At 38.3% G+C, this 8,700-nt stretch overlaps 1 long non-coding RNA gene across 1 annotated transcript; it reads right to left on the reverse strand.

The window, feature by feature from the left end:
* Positions 1 to 594: 594 nt before the first annotated feature.
* On the reverse strand, positions 595 to 1,517 carry LOC145658497 (uncharacterized). The gene is made up of 3 exons (XR_014124060.1): positions 1,428 to 1,517; positions 842 to 919; positions 595 to 708 (listed from the first exon to the last, which is right to left on the reverse strand). It is a non-coding gene; the product is annotated as an uncharacterized LOC145658497 (long non-coding RNA).
* Between the last annotated feature and the right edge of the window lie 7,183 nt (positions 1,518 to 8,700).

An 8,700-nucleotide genomic window follows, 5' to 3' on the forward strand; every position in this document is an offset into this window, starting at 1 on the left:
AGATATAGGGAATAACTAGACACAGGTGAAACTAATAATCAGTGGACTGGGAATGGACAAGAGCATTATGGGGAATGTAGTTCGATGGAGGCCTGGAAGTTGCAGATGTGACAATATGAACCCTAGCCTGGTTTCAAACTACTTCTCTGAAATTATTATTAAGTATTCATTAGTGCCTTGTGGTGTAATAACAAGCACTTTAGTGTGTGCTCATTACTTGGACAGGGAGTACATGTTTGATCGCTAAATCTGTAACTATTTTGAAATATAAAAATAGTATGAAGGATGATCACTGTCTAGTCCAGCAATGGTCTGCATTAGTGTTGTAATATGTAAATAAATTATTTTTACTTTCATTTTACAAATAACAAAGCTTATCACAGATCCAAACATTGCTATCTACCTGCAGTCTTGGGGCAAATGAGCAGTATAAATATTTAATACTAAATACCCCCATTACACATGCACACACACACACACACACACACACACACACACACACACACACACACACACACACACACACACACACACACACAAACACACATACACAAACATTTGAAAGGGTAATCTGGTATATTTGCAGTCTTCCCAGGGATATTGAAGGAGTTTGAAGCACGTAATCTTTCTCTGATAGGAAGCCAGGCTGGAGACACAGCTCTCCCTCCATGGGTCAGCAGATGGTGAGGTTTGTCTTGTGGAGGTAATCTTTTGCCATGGAGAAAAAAAAGAGCTGCATGTTGGAGATGAAACAGGTTTAATACCATACAATGCAAAGGTTCTAGCCATGCTTATGTGATGGCACACATATGGATCAACATCTGGGAAGCTGAGTACTCACCCCAGTAGAGATTGAAGAGTACTCGTTCACCATGCTGTCGAGACTTCCTCATTTTATCTCACTGCCTCACTGTAGGATCTGGTTAGAATGCAAGTATGAACTGTTTTCTGGGGTTTTCCTGTTCCCATAAATTGCAATTTGTGCTTGTGTGTCTGAATCCAGAACAGAAACTTTGTTTCTAAGGGGCTTTATCCTACAGCAACATTATAAACAACTGAAATTGAATGCAGCCCACTCTAAAGGTCTGGTTATATTTACAGCATGCTCTATGGTCTATAGTCACCTTTAAAGGGGAGTGCATAAAAGTAAAACCTTGTTATCCAAAGGCAAAGTTTCTTGAAATCAATGTGATAATTCAGCATATGAGAAATGGTTCAGAGAGTCAGAAAGCAGGAATCTTTGTGAGAAGACATGTTCCAGCAATCCCTATGCATCTTCTTCAAGCCATTGTTACTGTTTGATTATTTATTTCCAAAGGAGGTGCCAGAAGATCACATGGCAGTCTTGAATTGTAGTTGGCACATTTGGTACACTGACTGGAAGAACATTAAAAGAGAGAAGATTCAATTTCATCTGCTTTTCTCACCTGTTTTTCTTGCTGCTTTTTCTCGCTGACAGCACTAGCCTTGCATATTACCCATGGGTGATCTCAGCCCTCTGGTTACAGAAAGAGTTCTGTGGTTGTAGACACACTGCTCCCTCCACTCTCCAAGGTCATGGAATTTTCCCACCTCTTCACAGTTTTGCATCTCATTAAATGTAAGCTATACTTTACTTGTACACTGTGGACACATTTAAAGATTGCTTGCTTGCCTTTACTAATACACCTATGAAATGATAAAAGTTTTATATTTTCGAAGCATATTTTATGGCTATTTACACAACTGACCACAACACATGATGCAATATATAAGCAATTCACAAAATATATAAACACATGTGTTTTTTATTTTCTCAGTTTCTCAGACTGTTAAATTGTTTCCCTTATATTTTACTAACACATTTTGTTGTTGATCATATTTGCAGATATGCTAATAACAACCCAATGGCTTCTTCGAATGTGAATAGTTTGTGGAAGTAATGCTTCAAGGGAATTTATCTGTCAATAAAGTAGTTCAGTGATCTGGTGCTATTTTGTCTACACACCAGCAAGGGTAAGCATGACTCTGAAGCATTTTAGTACTAGGGAGACATTAATATTATAGTCTTGCTTCTTTACAAATTTGATATCTTTGAAAAATCCTAAACCCTAATTAAAATTTTCTATGGTAATTTTCTTGGTGATGATGTTATATATATATATATATATATATATATATATATATATATATATATATATATATATATATATATATATATATATATATATATAATGAACACTGCTCTCATTGGCTGCATCTGTATAAGCACAGGCTGGACTTTGAACACTGAATTTGCCCATAGGGAACTCCAGGTCTAACAGGTTTGTCTCGAAAAAATTGACTTAATCACACCCTGTGATAAATAAATATGTTTAAACCCTGTTACATTTTGTCCTACATACTCTTTTATCTCAAATCCATGAATTACCGGATTGTTAAGAAGCTGAAATATAAATATAAGTACAAATTAATGCTACTTCACTTTGAAATTATATCAGTGAGTCATTTGCATGTAAGGTGAAGGTGATGCATGTATGACGATCATATGACTCTGTGGTTTGTCAGCCTTTTGACGATGCTCTTTTGAGGATGACCAGAGGACTATTAAAAACAGTGGGGTGAAAACTACTTTCAGTCAGGTCATACTGAGCAGTGTAGTTTGAGTGCAGGTCAGCTAGTAGGGCTTGTCAAAGCAAGATATGAACAAAAGGGAAAGGTCTGAATCATGTATCAGATGAAGAAATGTAGCTAACTATCCATATTACCTCTTAAAAGGAAAGCTACTGAGAACTGAATTTTCTTTTAGGTGTCCTGACACTGTACATGGAAACACATAACAATGGAATTATAATAAAACATAGTATGCTATAGACAGATACACTATGTGGCCATGTGTTTGTGGACCCCTGCTTACCTAGTGTTTCCTTTCAGATCAAGGGTATTAATGGGGTTTGTCCTGTTACTTTGCTGAAGTAACAGCTTTTGCTCTTCTTGGAAGGCTTTGCACTAGATGTTGGAACATTACTGGAACATTACTGGGAGATCAGATTGCTTTCAGCCCAGAGAGCATGAGGTCAGGGAGTAGCAGGTTGGATCATTAGTTCTGGATCATAAACAGCACTCCAACTCATCCCAGGTACTTGATGGCGCTCCCACACTCCAGAGAACACAGTTCCACTACTACATAACGGAGGCCACACTAGGGTGCTTTAGAGCCCTCTCAATGATGCTTAGCACTGGGCAAGGTGACCCTAGGCTCATGTGCAATGGCTCCAGAACTTCCCGTTCTACTGGCAATGCTATCCTATGGAGACTGTATAAGTCTACCCTGTTGATAGTAACCATGTTAACCCTGGTAGATTGCAGATTCTGGAAGTTATTTTAGGAACTTTATAATAAACACTGGCAACATGTAGATGAAAAGAGAAGAATAGTTAATTTGGTACAACTGGCCAGCAGAGAGAACACCAGCAACATGTGAGGATATGCTTTAGTATTCCCTACGAACTGTAATGTGGCCTGACTTTTTATACAGTTCTAATTGGAAGTGTTATTGATAGGTGAGAAGTGGGGGCCCCAGATAGTCCAGACAGTTGACGTTGATCAGACACAATGTATAGTGTCTTTTCCTGCCATATTGGTGGAATTACAATGGAGAAGACATCCTGCCTGAATTTAAATTGAACAAAGAGAAATACAAAATCTAACAACTCCAGGGAACCATTTGGGTGAAACAGTAAAACAGAAGAACACTTAATTAAACATACACCACATATTTACACACAGTGCAAAGACATCTGTGTAACAACATAGACTTATACATTCACCCTCACTGGTGTGTTGGATGCAAAGTATCGTGGGTTAATCTAAAAACATTTCAGAAATAATATAACTCCACAACTATAATAATTTCAATGAACCTACCATCCTACACTTTCCACACCACAACAATTATAAAACTAATACTATAATTACACAGCAATACTATTAACAACAGCTGATCAGATTGTATTACTGCAAGTGTAGTAGCTACTCAGCAACTACATGAATAAAGCTAGAAGACATTGTTCATGTTATATCAATTAAATGCATAATCAGTTTACCTTACTTGAAGCCAACTCATTACCAACCTCATAATTGAAAAGACCAAGTGATATTTGGGACAAAAATGTATGTTTGGAAAAAAAACACATCCAGTTTGGAACTTTTTTTGATTACAGGGCATGGCAGAGGTCAATTTTCAAAACACTATTTTCTTCATTGACAAAAAAAACCCTTTAGACCCAGAGTTCCTTAAATTGGTCATAAGAGCATGGTGCTGATGATAAAATGGGGATATAGCTCCAGAGGTCTATTGTTTAGTGGTGGAGAGCGCTGCAATATTTACAGAAGTGAACTGAAATTATAACTGCAGAGTAGGAATGTTTTTTTGAGTGGCTGTACAATTGCTTGATGTGAAATCACATCCAGCAGCAAAATTCATCAACTTGTAGAATTGCATGTAATCCTGTAAAAAGAGCAAAGAGCCATTTATTGTTTCACAGTTTCTCACTTGGTAGATAGAATGACAAGCAATGTATACATGAACTGGCAAAGAACATACCATTTTGTGCATGTCTCTTTTAAGCAGTAGAGAGAATTTTCAGTGTGCTATTATGTTTCTGAGATCTTTGAAAGTTTGACCCTTCATCAAAAAGAGGGGCTACCATCACCCGCTAAGATCTATGTTTAAAATGTCAGTGATGTCTATTTTCTTTTCTTCTATATTAAAAGCTTCTCTCTGATTTTTTTCATCGACTGTAAAAAGAAAAAAAAATCATGAGACATGATATATAAATTTGTGTTGGGGTGCTATTTATGTGCAAACCTGTGGAGAAAAATATAGATAGATATGACAATAAAAGAACATTCCACTTAAAGCCCATGATTTATCCTGTGATTTGTTGATGTGAAAGCAGTTTCATTCATATATGTGATGTGTATGTGCACTGACAAATTACACAATACATTGTTGATATTGAATTGAACAGACAACCTAAGAAAAAGATTTAATGGCAATGTTACAATATAACGTCATAGGTTTATATATATATATATATATAGCAAAGCAGAGAGACCAAAATTAAACCTTGACACAACAAAGGCATTGTTGCTCATATTGGTGTTGTTTTGTGTGACTGGGTTAGGGTTTAAAAGAACTATGAGCAAGCCATGTTTGTTTGTTTGTTTGTTTGCTTGCTTGTTTGTCTCTTGGGTATAAGTACCTATTTCATATTTGGAATTGGTGTCAGTAACATGACAGGATGTTGAAAAGACAGAGTCAGTCATTGAGAAACACATTTAGGGATGAGGGTTCTCAGCCGATAGCACGATGCCGCAGAGGTGGGACCCTGTCTGAGTGATGCTAATATGACACAGTGGTGCAGTTTATGCATTCGCCAGCCATAAATGCCAATCCAAGAAGGTATTAAAGCAGAGACCTGTCTCCAAACCCTTGAATAAGTTATTGATAGGATATGTGCAATCACAAAGAAAATGACATTTATAGTTCTTTCATGGGAATGAATATCACCTCTCATTATTCCATAGCTCTGAAGCTGTACTTTCAGCTCACCGTCAGGGTGTCCTCTCTTATTCTCTCCTGACTTTAAGTCTGTTAAAGCAGTGAAGTAAAAAGGCTTTATCAGATTGCCAGGAGCCAGCTCACAGATGTAAGGCTTATTATCCCATTAATGCTGAGTGAGAACAGTGCATGTCTGGAAAGTAGACTAGCAATATGTGTGCACACAGCTACAACAGTGTATTTGGGAGAACTTGGGGATCCATATTTTTCTCTGACAATAAGATTCTGTATTGTGGGATTTGGCATGCTATGTTCTGATTTTTTTTTCTGTCCCTGTTGTGCCATCATCATTATACAATGGCAGTATTACACAATTTACTTATACATAATAAAAGGGTTGCGATTTTTCAGCTAACCATCTCTGTAGAATATCCATCAACTGAATATTATATAGTTTTTATCATTTACTGTGAGTCGGTTTGCAGTTCTTGATTAAAAGTGCTTTGAGCAAAGTAAAAAAGCTGCAATTTTCTAGTGTGGTAAGCAGGTCAAACAGATGGGTTAGGCTAAGTGGCATGCCAGAGGGAAGAGGGCAGATCTCTTAGCCCAGTGGCCCTGGACCATATGGAGCTTGGAGGGCGTAGAAGAGTCCATTAGTATAACATTATTTTTATACCCATCATATGGCCTCACACTTCTAAAGGCCACAAAAGTATTTCATGTTCTGGTGGCTTACTATATCTGCAGTGCTTTTTCCAAGGCTGTGCTGTGATACACGGCTTGAATGGGCCGGAGCCTTAAAGCAGAGCAAAGTCCTTCAAGCAAGAACTCACGCAGCAGATGAGCTGAAAGTCTTTGGGCGATGTGCCTCTTCAGCCGAGTGGGCATTGCATCATGAGAGAGCAACACTCTCAAAACTCACAGACAAACAAGATTTAATGTATCCTCAACTTGAGGGCCCAAACGTCTTTGGCAGGACTTTATCTTGCATCCCCGTTGACCTTCAGGTTGTCCACTGGTTTTAGAGGTCGTCCTCTGTCTCTCACACCTCATTTGACACCAAATACATGCAGGAAGCACCATTGATTTTCCTGTGGGATCAGTGTTTTTTTCTTCTGTGAAAGAAAGCTTTATGTGTTAGAAACTGTGAAGTCTGACACACTTTTTTTTGCCACAACCTCCATCTACTGGCTGCTTTGCAAATGGAGTCACTGATTGCTGCCTGTCATCCTCTGTCACCCTCTGTTTCTTTCTCCATCCCTACTTTATGTCTTCAAGATATTGAAAATGTAAACTTTGTGTCTTTAAAAAATACTGCATGTATATTGGCTCTCCTCACTTTTAAACACTAGGCATTAAATCACATGTTCTGATCATGCAGCACCAGGCTGCAGCTTAACTTTATGATATGGCGTGAAATATCACAAGCTCTAATGAGTCACACTGAGTTACAGAGTGGTGTGTTTAACTCGGTCCTTATGGGTCAAGGTTTGATCATGGGTTTCAGTCACACTAGCACAAGCGTGTTTGACGCCCACTGAAAACTATTAAAGTGCACCTCCATAAGTAGTTTGCTGTTTATGTGATGGTGAATTATATAGATATTTGATGTGTGCTTCATACATAGCGCTGCAAAGAAACTTTTTTTATTCATGGTAAGTAATAAGTATAGGTACTGTATGTAAAATGTGCTTCTATATATACATTTACAGTTGTATATGTAGCTGAATGCATTTATTTGCACATTTAAAAAAACACATAATGGGAACACATTTCAGGTACACATACCACATGCGAATAAGAATGTATTGTATGCCATTTGTACTATTAGTGTTGCTTTAGAAGCTCTTTGGTTTTATATTATGCTGAATGCATTGGCTGTAGAACAAGGCATTACATAAATAATCAGTCAGAGCATACATATATGTAGGATAAAGGGCTGTTACTGGAATAACACAGCCAGATGGATTGGTATGCCCACAGGGCCTTTGCATATTGTAAAGCTACTTGGATGCTGAGATGCTAGTGCATGGGTAAAGCCATACTGTGGGTAGGAGTGGTTTAGTACTTCTCCACATGGTAGAGTGTGTTTCGTATAAGCAGACATCAAGGATCATGTAAATGCTGTAACATCCATGACTAACATGGAGCATTATATTTTTTGTCTTAGTTGGGTTATATCGTATTGAACCATCTGTTGCATCATTGATTATTAAGTACACCGTAAATACTGTACTACATAGAGACCATGATTGTAGCATTACACTACGGTATATACTAGCTCTGTGTTCAGAGCTACTGAAAATGGATGTATGGAAAGTGCATTCTGTAGGCTCTGTCGTCTTGTGTATTTCCCTTTGTTAACTCTGGTTTGAGATTAACTCAGCATCTCCATCATCACGCAGTATATTACTTACACTTTGTGTAAAATATAAAAAGTCGCCTCATGTTTACAGCATGCGTTATAAGCACATCTTTAAAATGAGCAGCGTGAAAGAAAACGATTTTAGTCTTAATTGCCTGGAGTCTTCTCTTCCCCAAAGCATCCTCACAAGCAGCAGTCCTTGGGAAAGCTCCATTTTGATCTACGCTCCAAACACCGAGGTGACGGCAACACAAAGAATTTTCAAAGGAATGATTCAGTTCACACTTGAGCCATGAGGAACAAAGCCCTGGGCATTTTAATGTGTGTTACACACAGGCGCTACTGTGGCCGTGACTGTGCTGCTACTTTTAAGACTTACATCGGACTGCCTCTCCCTCCCTGTCCATAGTCATGTTTAGCCCTCGGGTGTGAGAGCAGTGTATTAAAACTGTTATGTAGAGACTATAGTCTCATCGGTGGAGTGTCATGCTAAAATTGTGCATCCGGCCGGAATGAAGAGCATCCTTACCTTATTTTCTGCTTCTCATCATAGGAGGGCTCACATTATCACATCACCTTGTTTAAATGTTAATGTTGCACTATGTTCTCTGCCAGAAACACTGGTAGAGTTTCTGCCAGTGTCACTGGTGTCTATGTATATTGTCACTATTACAGCTGTAGTGCCTCGAAGAACTAAAAAAAAGGTGAGGGGTGGGGTTTGGGGGTTGGAGGGTGGTTGCGCTTTGTTGCTCATCAACTTCATCTACACTAAAAGTATGATATCTAACTT

This window comes from Electrophorus electricus, chromosome 6 (assembly GCF_041902795.1).
Source record: "Electrophorus electricus isolate QZ-2024a chromosome 6, ASM4190279v1, whole genome shotgun sequence".
Classification (NCBI taxonomy): Eukaryota; Metazoa; Chordata; class Actinopteri; order Gymnotiformes; family Gymnotidae; genus Electrophorus; species Electrophorus electricus.